Raw genomic sequence first — 15,971 nt, 5'->3', positions numbered from 1 at the left:
TCCTTGAGCGAAGGGAAAGGCGTTTGTTTCTACATCTTTCGATGGAGCGAATGGATAATTGTACCTGGTTTTATCAGTTGAGCAATTGAAACTGTGTTAAAAGAGACATAAAAAGTGAAGGTAATATCAAAACGGTTAGATTGATACGTTTTGTTGTCTACGGCCATACCACGTTGAAAGCACCGGTTCTCGTCCGATCACCGAAGTTAAGCAACGTCGGGCCCGGTTAGTACTTGGATGGGTGACCGCCTGGGAATACCGGGTGCTGTAGACTTTTTTCAAATTTTGCTCGATTTATTTCAAAAATTAAAAGCACTCGTAAACAGCCGTTTATTTGTTTGTTTATTTGCTTGTTCGTTTTCGCCATTAGTTGAACGAAGCCGTCAAAATTTTGTTGTCGCAGATATATTCCCAAATCGATACTTTGTTAGAGATAGAAGATTGGATGTTTTCTGGTAATGTGACGTCACAGATTGTGTTGCTAAGTAGCTGTTCTCATAGTTTCCTCCGCCTTATTCAACGCCGATCCTTGAGCGAAGGGAAAGGCGTTTGTTTCTACATCTTTCGATGGAGCGAATGGATAATTGTACCTGGTTTTATCAGTTGAGCAATTGAAACTGTGTTAAAAGAGACATAAAAAGTGGATGCCTCGCTGAGGTGGCGATCCTATCGAGAAGGTAATATCAAAACGGTTAGATTTATACGTTTTGTTGTCTACGGCCATACCACGTTGAAAGCACCGGTTCTCGTCCGATCACCGAAGTTAAGCAACGTCGGGCCCGGTTAGTACTTGGATGGGTGACCGCCTGGGAATACCGGGTGCTGTAGACTTTTTTCAAATTTTGCACGATTTATTTCAAAAATTAAAAGCACTCGTAAACAGCCGTTTATTTGTTTGTTTATTTGCTTGTTCGTTTTCGCCATTAGTTGAACGAAGCCGTCAAAATTTTGTTGTCGCAGATATATTCCCAAATCGATACTTTGTTAGAGATAGAAGATTGGATGTTTTCTGGTAATGTGACGTCACAGATTGTGTTGCTAAGTAGCTGTTCTCATAGTTTCCTCCGCCTTATTCAACGCCGATCCTTGAGCGAAGGGAAAGGCGTTTGTTTCTACATCTTTCGATGGAGCGAATGGATAATTGTACCTGGTTTTATCAGTTGAGCAATTGAAACTGTGTTAAAAGAGACATAAAAAGTGGATGCCTCGCTGAGGTGGCGATCCTATCGAGAAGGTAATATCAAAACGGTTAGATTTATACGTTTTGTTGTCTACGGTCATACCACGTTGAAAGCACCGGTTCTCGTCCGATCACCGAAGTTAAGCAACGTCGGGCCCGGTTAGTACTTGGATGGGTGACCGCCTGGGAATACCGGGTGCTGTAGACTTTTTTCAAATTTTGCTCGATTTATTTCAAAAATTAAAAGCACTCGCAAACAGCCGTTTATTTGTTTGTTTATTTGCTTGTTTGTTTACGCCATTAGTTGAACGAAGGTGTCAAAATTTTGTTGTCGCAGATATATTCCCAAATCGATACTTTGTTAGAGATAGAAGATTGGATGTTTTCGGGTAATGTGACGTCACAGATTGTGTTGCTAAGTAGCTGTTCTCATAGTTTCCTCCGCCTTATTCAACGCCGATCCTTGAGCGAAGGGAAAGGCGTTTGTTTCTACATCTTTCGATGGAGCGAATGGATAATTGTACCTGGTTTTATCAGTTGAGCAATTGAAACTGTGTTAAAAGAGACATAAAAAGTGGATGCCTCGCTGAGGTGGCGATCCTATCGAGAAGGTAATATCAAAACGGTTAGATTGATACGTTTTGTTGTCTACGGCCATACCACGTTGAAAGCACCGGTTCTCGTCCGATCACCGAAGTTAAGCAACGTCGGGCCCGGTTAGTACTTGGATGGGTGACCGCCTGGGAATACCGGGTGCTGTAGACTTTTTTCAAATTTTGCTCGATTTATTTCAAAAATTAAAAGCACTCGTAAACAGCCGTTTATTTGTTTGTTTATTTGCTTGTTCGTTTTCGCCATTAGTTGAACGAAGCCGTCAAAATTTTGTTGTCGCAGATATATTCCCAAATCGATACTTTGTTAGAGATAGAAGATTGGATGTTTTCTGGTAATGTGACGTCACAGATTGTGTTGCTAAGTAGCTGTTCTCATAGTTTCCTCCGCCTTATTCAACGCCGATCCTTGAGCGAAGGGAAAGGCGTTTGTTTCTACATCTTTCGATGGAGCGAATGGATAATTGTACCTGGTTTTATCAGTTGAGCAATTGAAACTGTGTTAAAAGAGACATAAAAAGTGGATGCCTCGCTGAGGTGGCGATCCTATCGAGAAGGTAATATCAAAACGGTTAGATTTATACGTTTTGTTGTCTACGGCCATACCACGTTGAAAGCACCGGTTCTCGTCCGATCACCGAAGTTAAGCAACGTCGGGCCCGGTTAGTACTTGGATGGGTGACCGCCTGGGAATACCGGGTGCTGTAGACTTTTTTCAAATTTTGCTCGATTTATTTCAAAAATTAAAAGCACTCGCAAACAGCCGTTTATTTGTTTGTTTATTTGCTTGTTTGTTTACGCCATTAGTTGAACGAAGCTGTCAAAATTTTGTTGTCGCAGATATATTCCCAAATCGATACTTTGTTAGAGATAGAAGATTGGATGTTTTCTGGTAATGTGACGTCACAGATTGTGTTGCTAAGTAGCTGTTCTCATAGTTTCCTCCGCCTTATTCAACGCCGATCCTTGAGCGAAGGGAAAGGCGTTTGTTTCTACATCTTTCGATGGAGCGAATGGATAATTGTACCTGGTTTTATCAGTTGAGCAATTGAAACTGTGTTAAAAGAGACATAAAAAGTGGATGCCTCGCTGAGGTGGCGATCCTATCGAGAAGGTAATATCAAAACGGTTAGATTTATACGTTTTGTTGTCTACGGCCATACCACGTTGAAAGCACCGGTTCTCGTCCGATCACCGAAGTTAAGCAACGTCGGGCCCGGTTAGTACTTGGATGGGTGACCGCCTGGGAATACCGGGTGCTGTAGACTTTTTTCAAATTTTGCTCGATTTATTTCAAAAATTAAAAGCACTCGTAAACAGCCGTTTATTTGTTTGTTTATTTGCTTGTTCGTTTTCGCCATTAGTTGAACGAAGCCGTCAAAATTTTGTTGTCGCAGATATATTCCCAAATCGATACTTTGTTAGAGATAGAAGATTGGATGTTTTCTGGTAATGTGACGTCACAGATTGTGTTGCTAAGTAGCTGTTCTCATAGTTTCCTCCGCCTTATTCAACGCCGATCCTTGAGCGAAGGGAAAGGCGTTTGTTTCTACATCTTTCGATGGAGCGAATGGATAATTGTACCTGGTTTTATCAGTTGAGCAATTGAAACTGTGTTAAAAGAGACATAAAAAGTGGATGCCTCGCTGAGGTGGCGATCCTATCGAGAAGGTAATATCAAAACGGTTAGATTTATACGTTTTGTTGTCTACGGCCATACCACGTTGAAAGCACCGGTTCTCGTCCGATCACCGAAGTTAAGCAACGTCGGGCCCGGTTAGTACTTGGATGGGTGACCGCCTGGGAATACCGGGTGCTGTAGACTTTTTTCAAATTTTGCTCGATTTATTTCAAAAATTAAAAGCACTCGCAAACAGCCGTTTATTTGTTTGTTTATTTGCTTGTTTGTTTTCGCCATTAGTTGAACGAAGCTGTCAAAATTTTGTTGTCGCAGATATATTCCCAAATCGATACTTTGTTAGATAGAAGATTGGATGTTTTCTGGTAATGTGACGTCACAGATTGTGTTGCTAAGTAGCTGTTCTCATAGTTTCCTCCGCCTTATTCAACGCCGATCCTTGAGCGAAGGGAAAGGCGTTTGTTTCTACATCTTTCGATGGAGCGAATGGATAATTGTACCTGGTTTTATCAGTTGAGCAATTGAAACTGTGTTAAAAGAGACATAAAAAGTGGATGCCTCGCTGAGGTGGCGATCCTGTCGAGAAGGTAATATCAAAACGGTTAGATTGATACGTTTTGTTGTCTACGGCCATACCACGTTGAAAGCACCGGTTCTCGTCCGATCACCGAAGTTAAGCAACGTCGGGCCCGGTTAGTACTTGGATGGGTGACCGCCTGGGAATACCGGGTGCTGTAGACTTTTTTCAAATTTTGCTCGATTTATTTCAAAAATTAAAAGCACTCGTAAACAGCCGTTTATTTGTTTGTTTATTTGCTTGTTCGTTTTCGCCATTAGTTGAACGAAGCCGTCAAAATTTTGTTGTCGCAGATATATTCCCAAATCGATACTTTGTTAGAGATAGAAGATTGGATGTTTTCTGGTAATGTGACGTCACAGATTGTGTTGCTAAGTTGCTGTTCTCATAGTTTCCTCCGCCTTATTCAACGCCGATCCTTGAGCGAAGGGAAAGGCGTTTGTTTCTACATCTTTCGATGGAGCGAATGGATAATTGTACCTGGTTTTATCAGTTGAGCAATTGAAACTGTGTTAAAAGAGACATAAAAAGTGGATGCCTCGCTGAGGTGGCGATCCTATCGAGAAGGTAATATCAAAACGGTTAGATTTATACGTTTTGTTGTCTACGGCCATACCACGTTGAAAGCACCGGTTCTCGTCCGATCACCGAAGTTAAGCAACGTCGGGCCCGGTTAGTACTTGGATGGGTGACCGCCTGGGAATACCGGGTGCTGTAGACTTTTTTCAAATTTTGCTCGATTTATTTCAAAAATTAAAAGCACTCGTAAACAGTCGTTTATTTGTTTGTTTATTTGCTTGTTTGTTTTCGCCATTAGTTGAACGAAGCCGTCAAAATTTTGTTGTCGCAGATATATTCCCAAATCGATACTTTGTTAGAGATAGAAGATTGGATGTTTTCTGGTAATGTGACGTCACAGATTGTGTTGCTAAGTAGCTGTTCTCATAGTTTCCTCCGCCTTATTCAACGCCGATCCTTGAGCGAAGGGAAAGGCGTTTGTTTCTACATCTTTCGATGGAGCGAATGGATAATTGTACCTGGTTTTATCAGTTGAGCAATTGAAACTGTGTTAAAAGAGACATAAAAAGTGAAGGTAATATCAAAACGGTTAGATTGATACGTTTTGTTGTCTACGGCCATACCACGTTGAAAGCACCGGTTCTCGTCCGATCACCGAAGTTAAGCAACGTCGGGCCCGGTTAGTACTTGGATGGGTGACCGCCTGGGAATACCGGGTGCTGTAGACTTTTTTCAAATTTTGCTCGATTTATTTCAAAAATTAAAAGCACTCGTAAACAGCCGTTTTTTTGTTTGTTTATTTGCTTGTTCGTTTTCGCCATTAGTTGAACGAAGCCGTCAAAATTTTGTTGTCGCAGATATATTCCCAAATCGATACTTTGTTAGAGATAGAAGATTGGATGTTTTCTGGTAATGTGACGTCACAGATTGTGTTGCTAAGTAGCTGTTCTCATAGTTTCCTCCGCCTTATTCAACGCCGATCCTTGAGCGAAGGGAAAGGCGTTTGTTTCTACATCTTTCGATGGAGCGAATGGATAATTGTACCTGGTTTTATCAGTTGAGCAATTGAAACTGTGTTAAAAGAGACATAAAAAGTGGATGCCTCGCTGAGGTGGCGATCCTATCGAGAAGGTAATATCAAAACGGTTAGATTTATACGTTTTGTTGTCTACGGCCATACCACGTTGAAAGCACCGGTTCTCGTCCGATCACCGAAGTTAAGCAACGTCGGGCCCGGTTAGTACTTGGATGGGTGACCGCCTGGGAATACCGGGTGCTGTAGACTGTTTTCAAATTTTGCTCGATTTATTTCAAAAATTAAAAGCACTCGCAAACAGCCGTTTATTTGTTTGTTTATTTGCTTGTTTGTTTTCGCCATTAGTTGAACGAAGCTGTCAAAATTTTGTTGTCGCAGATATATTCCCAAATCGATACTTTGTTAGATAGAAGATTGGATGTTTTCTGGTAATGTGACGTCACAGATTGTGTTGCTAAGTAGCTGTTCTCATAGTTTCCTCCGCCTTATTCAACGCCGATCCTTGAGCGAAGGGAAAGGCGTTTGTTTCTACATCTTTCGATGGAGCGAATGGATAATTGTACCTGGTTTTATCAGTTGAGCAATTGAAACTGTGTTAAAAGAGACATAAAAAGTGGATGCCTCGCTGAGGTGGCGATCCTATCGAGAAGGTAATATCAAAACGGTTAGATTTATACGTTTTGTTGTCTACGGCCATACCACGTTGAAAGCACCGGTTCTCGTCCGATCACCGAAGTTAAGCAACGTCGGGCCCGGTTAGTACTTGGATGGGTGACCGCCTGGGAATACCAGGTGCTGTAGACTTTTTTCAAATTTTGCTCGATTTATTTCAAAAATTAAAAGCACTCGCAAACAGCCGTTTATTTGTTTGTTTATTTGCTTGTTCGTTTTCGCCATTAGTTGAACGAAGCCGTCAAAATTTTGTTGTCGCAGATATATTCCCAAATCGATACTTTGTTAGAGATAGAAGATTGGATGTTTTCTGGTAATGTGACGTCACAGATTGTGTTGCTAAGTAGCTGTTCTCATAGTTTCCTCCGCCTTATTCAACGCCGATCCTTGAGCGAAGGGAAAGGCGTTTGTTTCTACATCTTTCGATGGAGCGAATGGATAATTGTACCTGGTTTTATCAGTTGAGCAATTGAAACTGTGTTAAAAGAGACATAAAAAGTGGATGCCTCGCTGAGGTGGCGATCCTATCGAGAAGGTAATATCAAAACGGTTAGATTGATACGTTTTGTTGTCTACGGCCATACCACGTTGAAAGCACCGGTTCTCGTCCGATCACCGAAGTTAAGCAACGTCGGGCCCGGTTAGTACTTGGATGGGTGACCGCCTGGGAATACCGGGTGCTGTAGACTTTTTTCAAATTTTGCTCGATTTATTTCAAAAATTAAAAGCACTCGTAAACAGCCGTTTATTTGTTTGTTTATTTGCTTGTTCGTTTTCGCCATTAGTTGAACGAAGCCGTCAAAATTTTGTTGTCGCAGATATATTCCCAAATCGATACTTTGTTAGAGATAGAAGATTGGATGTTTTCTGGTAATGTGACGTCACAGATTGTGTTGCTAAGTAGCTGTTCTCATAGTTTCCTCCGCCTTATTCAACGCCGATCCTTGAGCGAAGGGAAAGGCGTTTGTTTCTACATCTTTCGATGGAGCGAATGGATAATTGTACCTGGTTTTATCAGTTGAGCAATTGAAACTGTGTTAAAAGAGACATAAAAAGTGGATGCCTCGCTGAGGTGGCGATCCTATCGAGAAGGTAATATCAAAACGGTTAGATTTATACGTTTTGTTGTCTACGGCCATACCACGTTGAAAGCACCGGTTCTCGTCCGATCACCGAAGTTAAGCAACGTCGGGCCCGGTTAGTACTTGGATGGGTGACCGCCTGGGAATACCGGGTGCTGTAGACTTTTTTCAAATTTTGCTCGATTTATTTCAAAAATTAAAAGCACTCGCAAACAGCCGTTTATTTGTTTGTTTATTTGCTTGTTTGTTTTCGCCATTAGTTGAACGAAGCTGTCAAAATTTTGTTGTCGCGGATATATTCCCAAATCGATACTTTGTTAGATAGAAGATTGGATGTTTTCTGGTAATGTGACGTCACAGATTGTGTTGCTAAGTAGCTGTTCTCATAGTTTCCTCCGCCTTATTCAACGCCGATCCTTGAGCGAAGGGAAAGGCGTTTGTTTCTACATCTTTCGATGGAGCGAATGGATAATTGTACCTGGTTTTATCAGTTGAGCAATTGAAACTGTGTTAAAAGAGACATAAAAAGTGGATGCCTCGCTGAGGTGGCGATCCTATCGAGAAGGTAATATCAAAACGGTTAGATTTATACGTTTTGTTGTCTACGGCCATACCACGTTGAAAGCACCGGTTCTCGTCCGATCACCGAAGTTAAGCAACGTCGGGCCCGGTTAGTACTTGGATGGGTGACCGCCTGGGAATACCGGGTGCTGTAGACTTTTTTCAAATTTTGCTCGATTTATTTCAAAAATTAAAAGCACTCGCAAACAGCCGTTTATTTGTTTGTTTATTTGCTTGTTTGTTTTCGCCATTAGTTGAACGAAGCTGTCAAAATTTTGTTGTCGCAGATATATTCCCAAATCGATACTTTGTTAGATAGAAGATTGGATGTTTTCTGGTAATGTGACGTCACAGATTGTGTTGCTAAGTAGCTGTTCTCATAGTTTCCTCCGCCTTATTCAACGCCGATCCTTGAGCGAAGGGAAAGGCGTTTGTTTCTACATCTTTCGATGGAGCGAATGGATAATTGTACCTGGTTTTATCAGTTGAGCAATTGAAACTGTGTTAAAAGAGACATAAAAAGTGGATGCCTCGCTGAGGTGGCGATCCTATCGAGAAGGTAATATCAAAACGGTTAGATTTATACGTTTTGTTGTCTACGGCCATACCACGTTGAAAGCACCGGTTCTCGTCCGATCACCGAAGTTAAGCAACGTCGGGCCCGGTTAGTACTTGGATGGGTGACCGCCTGGGAATACCGGGTGCTGTAGACTTTTTTCAAATTTTGCTCGATTTATTTCAAAAATTAAAAGCACTCGCAAACAGCCGTTTATTTGTTTGTTTATTTGCTTGTTCGTTTTCGCCATTAGTTGAACGAAGCCGTCAAAATTTTGTTGTCGCAGATATATTCCCAAATCGATACTTTGTTAGAGATAGAAGATTGGATGTTTTCTGGTAATGTGACGTCACAGATTGTGTTGCTAAGTAGCTGTTCTCATAGTTTCCTCCGCCTTATTCAACGCCGATCCTTGAGCGAAGGGAAAGGCGTTTGTTTCTACATCTTTCGATGGAGCGAATGGATAATTGTACCTGGTTTTATCAGTTGAGCAATTGAAACTGTGTTAAAAGAGACATAAAAAGTGGATGCCTCGCTGAGGTGGCGATCCTATCGAGAAGGTAATATCAAAACGGTTAGATTGATACGTTTTGTTGTCTACGGCCATACCACGTTGAAAGCACCGGTTCTCGTCCGATCACCGAAGTTAAGCAACGTCGGGCCCGGTTAGTACTTGGATGGGTGACCGCCTGGGAATACCGGGTGCTGTAGACTTTTTTCAAATTTTGCTCGATTTATTTCAAAAATTAAAAGCACTCGTAAACAGCCGTTTATTTGTTTGTTTATTTGCTTGTTCGTTTTCGCCATTAGTTGAACGAAGCCGTCAAAATTTTGTTGTCGCAGATATATTCCCAAATCGATACTTTGTTAGAGATAGAAGATTGGATGTTTTCTGGTAATGTGACGTCACAGATTGTGTTGCTAAGTAGCTGTTCTCATAGTTTCCTCCGCCTTATTCAACGCCGATCCTTGAGCGAAGGGAAAGGCGTTTGTTTCTACATCTTTCGATGGAGCGAATGGATAATTGTACCTGGTTTTATCAGTTGAGCAATTGAAACTGTGTTAAAAGAGACATAAAAAGTGGATGCCTCGCTGAGGTGGCGATCCTATCGAGAAGGTAATATCAAAACGGTTAGATTTATACGTTTTGTTGTCTACGGCCATACCACGTTGAAAGCACCGGTTCTCGTCCGATCACCGAAGTTAAGCAACGTCGGGCCCGGTTAGTACTTGGATGGGTGACCGCCTGGGAATACCGGGTGCTGTAGACTTTTTTCAAATTTTGCTCGATTTATTTCAAAAATTAAAAGCACTCGCAAACAGCCGTTTATTTGTTTGTTTATTTGCTTGTTTGTTTTCGCCATTAGTTGAACGAAGCTGTCAAAATTTTGTTGTCGCGGATATATTCCCAAATCGATACTTTGTTAGATAGAAGATTGGATGTTTTCTGGTAATGTGACGTCACAGATTGTGTTGCTAAGTAGCTGTTCTCATAGTTTCCTCCGCCTTATTCAACGCCGATCCTTGAGCGAAGGGAAAGGCGTTTGTTTCTACATCTTTCGATGGAGCGAATGGATAATTGTACCTGGTTTTATCAGTTGAGCAATTGAAACTGTGTTAAAAGAGACATAAAAAGTGGATGCCTCGCTGAGGTGGCGATCCTATCGAGAAGGTAATATCAAAACGGTTAGATTGATACGTTTTGTTGTCTACGGCCATACCACGTTGAAAGCACCGGTTCTCGTCCGATCACCGAAGTTAAGCAACGTCGGGCCCGGTTAGTACTTGGATGGGTGACCGCCTGGGAATACCGGGTGCTGTAGACTTTTTTCAAATTTTGCTCGATTTATTTCAAAAATTAAAAGCACTCGTAAACAGCCGTTTATTTGTTTGTTTATTTGCTTGTTCGTTTTCGCCATTAGTTGAACGAAGCCGTCAAAATTTTGTTGTCGCAGATATATTCCCAAATCGATACTTTGTTAGAGATAGAAGATTGGATGTTTTCTGGTAATGTGACGTCACAGATTGTGTTGCTAAGTAGCTGTTCTCATAGTTTCCTCCGCCTTATTCAACGCCGATCCTTGAGCGAAGGGAAAGGCGTTTGTTTCTACATCTTTCGATGGAGCGAATGGATAATTGTACCTGGTTTTATCAGTTGAGCAATTGAAACTGTGTTAAAAGAGACATAAAAAGTGGATGCCTCGCTGAGGTGGCGATCCTATCGAGAAGGTAATATCAAAACGGTTAGATTTATACGTTTTGTTGTCTACGGCCATACCACGTTGAAAGCACCGGTTCTCGTCCGATCACCGAAGTTAAGCAACGTCGGGCCCGGTTAGTACTTGGATGGGTGACCGCCTGGGAATACCGGGTGCTGTAGACTTTTTTCAAATTTTGCTCGATTTATTTCAAAAATTAAAAGCACTCGCAAACAGCCGTTTATTTGTTTGTTTATTTGCTTGTTTGTTTTCGCCATTAGTTGAACGAAGCTGTCAAAATTTTGTTGTCGCGGATATATTCCCAAATCGATACTTTGTTAGATAGAAGATTGGATGTTTTCTGGTAATGTGACGTCACAGATTGTGTTGCTAAGTAGCTGTTCTCATAGTTTCCTCCGCCTTATTCAACGCCGATCCTTGAGCGAAGGGAAAGGCGTTTGTTTCTACATCTTTCGATGGAGCGAATGGATAATTGTACCTTGTTTTATCAGTTGAGCAATTGAAACTGTGTTAAAAGAGACATAAAAAGTGGATGCCTCGCTGAGGTGGCGATCCTATCGAGAAGGTAATATCAAAACGGTTAGATTTATACGTTTTGTTGTCTACGGCCATACCACGTTGAAAGCACCGGTTCTCGTCCGATCACCGAAGTTAAGCAACGTCGGGCCCGGTTAGTACTTGGATGGGTGACCGCCTGGGAATACCGGGTGCTGTAGACTTTTTTCAAATTTTGCTCGATTTATTTCAAAAATTAAAAGCACTCGTAAACAGCCGTTTATTTGTTTGTTTATTTGCTTGTTCGTTTTCGCCATTAGTTGAACGAAGCCGTCAAAATTTTGTTGTCGCAGATATATTCCCAAATCGATACTTTGTTAGAGATAGAAGATTGGATGTTTTCTGGTAATGTGACGTCACAGATTGTGTTGCTAAGTAGCTGTTCTCATAGTTTCCTCCGCCTTATTCAACGCCGATCCTTGAGCGAAGGGAAAGGCGTTTGTTTCTACATCTTTCGATGGAGCGAATGGATAATTGTACCTGGTTTTATCAGTTGAGCAATTGAAACTGTGTTAAAAGAGACATAAAAAGTGGATGCCTCGCTGAGGTGGCGATCCTATCGAGAAGGTAATATCAAAACGGTTAGATTTATACGTTTTGTTGTCTACGGCCATACCACGTTGAAAGCACCGGTTCTCGTCCGATCACCGAAGTTAAGCAACGTCGGGCCCGGTTAGTACTTGGATGGGTGACCGCCTGGGAATACCGGGTGCTGTAGACTTTTTTCAAATTTTGCTCGATTTATTTCAAAAATTAAAAGCACTCGTAAACAGCCGTTTATTTGTTTGTTTATTTGCTTGTTCGTTTTCGCCATTAGTTGAACGAAGCCGTCAAAATTTTGTTGTCGCAGATATATTCCCAAATCGATACTTTGTTAGATAGAAGATTGGATGTTTTCTGGTAATGTGACGTCACAGATTGTGTTGCTAAGTAGCTGTTCTCATAGTTTCCTCCGCCTTATTCAACGCCGATCCTTGAGCGAAGGGAAAGGCGTTTGTTTCTACATCTTTCGATGGAGCGAATGGATAATTGTACCTGGTTTTATCAGTTGAGCAATTGAAACTGTGTTAAAAGAGACATAAAAAGTGGATGCCTCGCTGAGGTGGCGATCCTATCGAGAAGGTAATATCAAAACGGTTAGATTTATACGTTTTGTTGTCTACGGCCATACCACGTTGAAAGCACCGGTTCTCGTCCGATCACCGAAGTTAAGCAACGTCGGGCCCGGTTAGTACTTGGATGGGTGACCGCCTGGGAATACCGGGTGCTGTAGACTTTTTTCAAATTTTGCTCGATTTATTTCAAAAATTAAAAGCACTCGTAAACAGCCGTTTATTTGTTTGTTTATTTGCTTGTTCGTTTTCGCCATTAGTTGAACGAAGCCGTCAAAATTTTGTTGTCGCAGATATATTCCCAAATCGATACTTTGTTAGAGATAGAAGATTGGATGTTTTCTGGTAATGTGACGTCACAGATTGTGTTGCTAAGTAGCTGTTCTCATAGTTTCCTCCGCCTTATTCAACGCCGATCCTTGAGCGAAGGGAAAGGCGTTTGTTTCTACATCTTTCGATGGAGCGAATGGATAATTGTACCTGGTTTTATCAGTTGAGCAATTGAAACTGTGTTAAAAGAGACATAAAAAGTGGATGCCTCGCTGAGGTGGCGATCCTATCGAGAAGGTAATATCAAAACGGTTAGATTTATACGTTTTGTTGTCTACGGCCATACCACGTTGAAAGCACCGGTTCTCGTCCGATCACCGAAGTTAAGCAACGTCGGGCCCGGTTAGTACTTGGATGGGTGACCGCCTGGGAATACCGGGTGCTGTAGACTTTTTTCAAATTTTGCTCGATTTATTTCAAAAATTAAAAGCACTCGCAAACAGCCGTTTATTTGTTTGTTTATTTGCTTGTTTGTTTTCGCCATTAGTTGAACGAAGCTGTCAAAATTTTGTTGTCGCGGATATATTCCCAAATCGATACTTTGTTAGATAGAAGATTGGATGTTTTCTGGTAATGTGACGTCACAGATTGTGTTGCTAAGTAGCTGTTCTCATAGTTTCCTCCGCCTTATTCAACGCCGATCCTTGAGCGAAGGGAAAGGCGTTTGTTTCTACATCTTTCGATGGAGCGAATGGATAATTGTACCTGGTTTTATCAGTTGAGCAATTGAAACTGTGTTAAAAGAGACATAAAAAGTGGATGCCTCGCTGAGGTGGCGATCCTATCGAGAAGGTAATATCAAAGCGGTTAGATTTATACGTTTTGTTGTCTACGGCCATACCACGTTGAAAGCACCGGTTCTCGTCCGATCACCGAAGTTAAGCAACGTCGGGCCCGGTTAGTACTTGGATGGGTGACCGCCTGGGAATACCGGGTGCTGTAGACTTTTTTCAAATTTTGCTCGATTTATTTCAAAAATTAAAAGCACTCGCAAACAGCCGTTTATTTGTTTGTTTATTTGCTTGTTTGTTTTCGCCATTAGTTGAACGAAGCTGTCAAAATTTTGTTGTCGCAGATATATTCCCAAATCGATACTTTGTTAGATAGAAGATTGGATGTTTTCTGGTAATGTGACGTCACAGATTGTGTTGCTAAGTAGCTGTTCTCATAGTTTCCTCCGCCTTATTCAACGCCGATCCTTGAGCGAAGGGAAAGGCGTTTGTTTCTACATCTTTCGATGGAGCGAATGGATAATTGTACCTGGTTTTATCAGTTGAGCAATTGAAACTGTGTTAAAAGAGACATAAAAAGTGGATGCCTCGCTGAGGTGGCGATCCTATCGAGAAGGTAATATCAAAACGGTTAGATTGATACGTTTTGTTGTCTACGGCCATACCACGTTGAAAGCACCGGTTCTCGTCCGATCACCGAAGTTAAGCAACGTCGGGCCCGGTTAGTACTTGGATGGGTGACCGCCTGGGAATACCGGGTGCTGTAGACTTTTTTCAAATTTTGCTCGATTTATTTCAAAAATTAAAAGCACTCGTAAACAGCCGTTTATTTGTTTGTTTATTTGCTTGTTCGTTTTCGCCATTAGTTGAACGAAGCCGTCAAAATTTTGTTGTCGCAGATATATTCCCAAATCGATACTTTGTTAGAGATAGAAGATTGGATGTTTTCTGGTAATGTGACGTCACAGATTGTGTTGCTAAGTAGCTGTTCTCATAGTTTCCTCCGCCTTATTCAACGCCGATCCTTGAGCGAAGAGAAAGGCGTTTGTTTCTACATCTTTCGATGGAGCGAATGGATAATTGTACCTGGTTTTATCAGTTGAGCAATTGAAACTGTGTTAAAAGAGACATAAAAAGTGGATGCCTCGCTGAGGTGGCGATCCTATCGAGAAGGTAATATCAAAACGGTTAGATTTATACGTTTTGTTGTCTACGGCCATACCACGTTGAAAGCACCGGTTCTCGTCCGATCACCGAAGTTAAGCAACGTCGGGCCCGGTTAGTACTTGGATGGGTGACCGCCTGGGAATACCGGGTGCTGTAGACTTTTTTCAAATTTTGCTCGATTTATTTCAAAAATTAAAAGCACTCGCAAACAGCCGTTTATTTGTTTGTTTATTTGCTTGTTTGTGTACGCAATTAGTTGAACGAAGGTGTCAAAATTTTGTCGTCGCAGATATATTCCCAAATCGATACTTTGTTAGAGATAGAAGATTGGATGTTTTCTGGTAATGTGACGTCACAGATTGTGTTGCTAAGTAGCTGTTCTCATAGTTTCCTCCGCCTTATTCAACGCCGATCCTTGAGCGAAGGGAAAGGCGTTTGTTTCTACATCTTTCGATGGAGCGAATGGATAATTGTACCTGGTTTTATCAGTTGAGCAATTGAAACTGTGTTAAAAGAGACATAAAAAGTGGATGCCTCGCTGAGGTGGCGATCCTATCGAGAAGGTAATATCAAAACGGTTAGATTGATACGTTTTGTTGTCTACGGCCATACCACGTTGAAAGCACCGGTTCTCGTCCGATCACCGAAGTTAAGCAACGTCGGGCCCGGTTAGTACTTGGATGGGTGACCGCCTGGGAATACCGGGTGCTGTAGACTTTTTTCAAATTTTGCTCGATTTATTTCAAAAATTAAAAGCACTCGTAAACAGCCGTTTATTTGTTTGTTTATTTGCTTGTTCGTTTTCGCCATTAGTTGAACGAAGCCGTCAAAATTTTGTTGTCGCAGATATATTCCCAAATCGATACTTTGTTAGAGATAGAAGATTGGATGTTTTCTGGTAATGTGACGTCACAGATTGTGTTGCTAAGTAGCTGTTCTCATAGTTTCCTCCGCCTTATTCAACGCCGATCCTTGAGCGAAGGGAAAGGCGTTTGTTTCTACATCTTTCGATGGAGCGAATGAATAATTGTACCTGGTTTTATCAGTTGAGCAATTGAAACTGTGTTAAAAGAGACATAAAAAGTGGATGCCTCGCTGAGGTGGCGATCCTATCGAGAAGGTAATATCAAAACGGTTAGATTTATACGTTTTGTTGTCTACGGCCATACCACGTTGAAAGCACCGGTTCTCGTCCGATCACCGAAGTTAAGCAACGTCGGGCCCGGTTAGTACTTGGATGGGTGACCGCCTGGGAATACCGGGTGCTGTAGACTTTTTTCAAATTTTGCTCGATTTATTTCAAAAATTAAAAGCACTCGCAAACAGCCGTTTATTTGTTTGTTTATTTGCTTGTTTGTTTTCGCCATTAGTTGAACGAAGCCGTCAAAATTTTGTTGTCGCAGATATATTCCCAAATCGATACT

The 15,971-nt window shown here is 41.6% G+C and overlaps 29 non-coding genes across 29 annotated transcripts; all 29 read left to right on the top strand.

Moving 5' to 3' along the window:
* Positions 1-155: 155 nt before the first annotated feature.
* Positions 156-274, top strand: LOC141913528 (5S ribosomal RNA). The gene has a single exon (XR_012620389.1). It is a non-coding gene; the product is annotated as a 5S ribosomal RNA (ribosomal RNA).
* A 438-nt stretch (positions 275-712) lies between these two features.
* Positions 713-831, top strand: LOC141913527 (5S ribosomal RNA). Its single transcript, XR_012620388.1, has one exon. It is a non-coding gene; the product is annotated as a 5S ribosomal RNA (ribosomal RNA).
* Positions 832-1,269: 438 nt separating this feature from the next.
* Positions 1,270-1,388, top strand: LOC141913712 (5S ribosomal RNA). Its single transcript, XR_012620562.1, has one exon. It is a non-coding gene; the product is annotated as a 5S ribosomal RNA (ribosomal RNA).
* Positions 1,389-1,826: 438 nt separating this feature from the next.
* On the top strand, positions 1,827-1,945 carry LOC141913526 (5S ribosomal RNA). The gene has a single exon (XR_012620387.1). It is a non-coding gene; the product is annotated as a 5S ribosomal RNA (ribosomal RNA).
* Positions 1,946-2,383: 438 nt separating this feature from the next.
* LOC141913524 (5S ribosomal RNA) lies at positions 2,384-2,502 on the top strand. The gene has a single exon (XR_012620385.1). It is a non-coding gene; the product is annotated as a 5S ribosomal RNA (ribosomal RNA).
* Positions 2,503-2,940: 438 nt separating this feature from the next.
* Positions 2,941-3,059, top strand: LOC141913523 (5S ribosomal RNA). The gene has a single exon (XR_012620384.1). It is a non-coding gene; the product is annotated as a 5S ribosomal RNA (ribosomal RNA).
* A 438-nt stretch (positions 3,060-3,497) lies between these two features.
* Positions 3,498-3,616, top strand: LOC141913521 (5S ribosomal RNA). The gene has a single exon (XR_012620383.1). It is a non-coding gene; the product is annotated as a 5S ribosomal RNA (ribosomal RNA).
* A 436-nt stretch (positions 3,617-4,052) lies between these two features.
* Positions 4,053-4,171, top strand: LOC141913520 (5S ribosomal RNA). The gene has a single exon (XR_012620382.1). It is a non-coding gene; the product is annotated as a 5S ribosomal RNA (ribosomal RNA).
* A 438-nt stretch (positions 4,172-4,609) lies between these two features.
* Positions 4,610-4,728, top strand: LOC141913519 (5S ribosomal RNA). Its single transcript, XR_012620381.1, has one exon. It is a non-coding gene; the product is annotated as a 5S ribosomal RNA (ribosomal RNA).
* A 407-nt stretch (positions 4,729-5,135) lies between these two features.
* Positions 5,136-5,254, top strand: LOC141913518 (5S ribosomal RNA). Its single transcript, XR_012620380.1, has one exon. It is a non-coding gene; the product is annotated as a 5S ribosomal RNA (ribosomal RNA).
* A 438-nt stretch (positions 5,255-5,692) lies between these two features.
* LOC141913517 (5S ribosomal RNA) lies at positions 5,693-5,811 on the top strand. Its single transcript, XR_012620379.1, has one exon. It is a non-coding gene; the product is annotated as a 5S ribosomal RNA (ribosomal RNA).
* Positions 5,812-6,247: 436 nt separating this feature from the next.
* LOC141913414 (5S ribosomal RNA) lies at positions 6,248-6,366 on the top strand. Its single transcript, XR_012620281.1, has one exon. It is a non-coding gene; the product is annotated as a 5S ribosomal RNA (ribosomal RNA).
* A 438-nt stretch (positions 6,367-6,804) lies between these two features.
* On the top strand, positions 6,805-6,923 carry LOC141913515 (5S ribosomal RNA). Its single transcript, XR_012620378.1, has one exon. It is a non-coding gene; the product is annotated as a 5S ribosomal RNA (ribosomal RNA).
* Positions 6,924-7,361: 438 nt separating this feature from the next.
* LOC141913514 (5S ribosomal RNA) lies at positions 7,362-7,480 on the top strand. The gene has a single exon (XR_012620377.1). It is a non-coding gene; the product is annotated as a 5S ribosomal RNA (ribosomal RNA).
* A 436-nt stretch (positions 7,481-7,916) lies between these two features.
* On the top strand, positions 7,917-8,035 carry LOC141913513 (5S ribosomal RNA). Its single transcript, XR_012620376.1, has one exon. It is a non-coding gene; the product is annotated as a 5S ribosomal RNA (ribosomal RNA).
* A 436-nt stretch (positions 8,036-8,471) lies between these two features.
* LOC141913511 (5S ribosomal RNA) lies at positions 8,472-8,590 on the top strand. Its single transcript, XR_012620374.1, has one exon. It is a non-coding gene; the product is annotated as a 5S ribosomal RNA (ribosomal RNA).
* Positions 8,591-9,028: 438 nt separating this feature from the next.
* Positions 9,029-9,147, top strand: LOC141913510 (5S ribosomal RNA). Its single transcript, XR_012620373.1, has one exon. It is a non-coding gene; the product is annotated as a 5S ribosomal RNA (ribosomal RNA).
* Positions 9,148-9,585: 438 nt separating this feature from the next.
* On the top strand, positions 9,586-9,704 carry LOC141913509 (5S ribosomal RNA). The gene has a single exon (XR_012620372.1). It is a non-coding gene; the product is annotated as a 5S ribosomal RNA (ribosomal RNA).
* A 436-nt stretch (positions 9,705-10,140) lies between these two features.
* LOC141913508 (5S ribosomal RNA) lies at positions 10,141-10,259 on the top strand. The gene has a single exon (XR_012620371.1). It is a non-coding gene; the product is annotated as a 5S ribosomal RNA (ribosomal RNA).
* Positions 10,260-10,697: 438 nt separating this feature from the next.
* LOC141913507 (5S ribosomal RNA) lies at positions 10,698-10,816 on the top strand. The gene has a single exon (XR_012620370.1). It is a non-coding gene; the product is annotated as a 5S ribosomal RNA (ribosomal RNA).
* A 436-nt stretch (positions 10,817-11,252) lies between these two features.
* LOC141913506 (5S ribosomal RNA) lies at positions 11,253-11,371 on the top strand. The gene has a single exon (XR_012620369.1). It is a non-coding gene; the product is annotated as a 5S ribosomal RNA (ribosomal RNA).
* A 438-nt stretch (positions 11,372-11,809) lies between these two features.
* On the top strand, positions 11,810-11,928 carry LOC141913504 (5S ribosomal RNA). Its single transcript, XR_012620368.1, has one exon. It is a non-coding gene; the product is annotated as a 5S ribosomal RNA (ribosomal RNA).
* A 436-nt stretch (positions 11,929-12,364) lies between these two features.
* LOC141913503 (5S ribosomal RNA) lies at positions 12,365-12,483 on the top strand. The gene has a single exon (XR_012620367.1). It is a non-coding gene; the product is annotated as a 5S ribosomal RNA (ribosomal RNA).
* A 438-nt stretch (positions 12,484-12,921) lies between these two features.
* LOC141913502 (5S ribosomal RNA) lies at positions 12,922-13,040 on the top strand. Its single transcript, XR_012620366.1, has one exon. It is a non-coding gene; the product is annotated as a 5S ribosomal RNA (ribosomal RNA).
* Positions 13,041-13,476: 436 nt separating this feature from the next.
* On the top strand, positions 13,477-13,595 carry LOC141913501 (5S ribosomal RNA). The gene has a single exon (XR_012620365.1). It is a non-coding gene; the product is annotated as a 5S ribosomal RNA (ribosomal RNA).
* A 436-nt stretch (positions 13,596-14,031) lies between these two features.
* On the top strand, positions 14,032-14,150 carry LOC141913499 (5S ribosomal RNA). Its single transcript, XR_012620363.1, has one exon. It is a non-coding gene; the product is annotated as a 5S ribosomal RNA (ribosomal RNA).
* Positions 14,151-14,588: 438 nt separating this feature from the next.
* Positions 14,589-14,707, top strand: LOC141913498 (5S ribosomal RNA). Its single transcript, XR_012620362.1, has one exon. It is a non-coding gene; the product is annotated as a 5S ribosomal RNA (ribosomal RNA).
* Positions 14,708-15,145: 438 nt separating this feature from the next.
* Positions 15,146-15,264, top strand: LOC141913497 (5S ribosomal RNA). Its single transcript, XR_012620361.1, has one exon. It is a non-coding gene; the product is annotated as a 5S ribosomal RNA (ribosomal RNA).
* A 438-nt stretch (positions 15,265-15,702) lies between these two features.
* Positions 15,703-15,821, top strand: LOC141913496 (5S ribosomal RNA). Its single transcript, XR_012620360.1, has one exon. It is a non-coding gene; the product is annotated as a 5S ribosomal RNA (ribosomal RNA).
* Positions 15,822-15,971: the final 150 nt, after the last annotated feature.

Source organism: Tubulanus polymorphus, chromosome 11 (assembly GCF_964204645.1).
Source record: "Tubulanus polymorphus chromosome 11, tnTubPoly1.2, whole genome shotgun sequence".
Classification (NCBI taxonomy): domain Eukaryota; kingdom Metazoa; phylum Nemertea; class Palaeonemertea; order Tubulaniformes; family Tubulanidae; genus Tubulanus; species Tubulanus polymorphus.
Note: the sequence above shows the minus strand (reverse complement) of the source record. Positions and strands in the feature narration are given on the sequence as shown.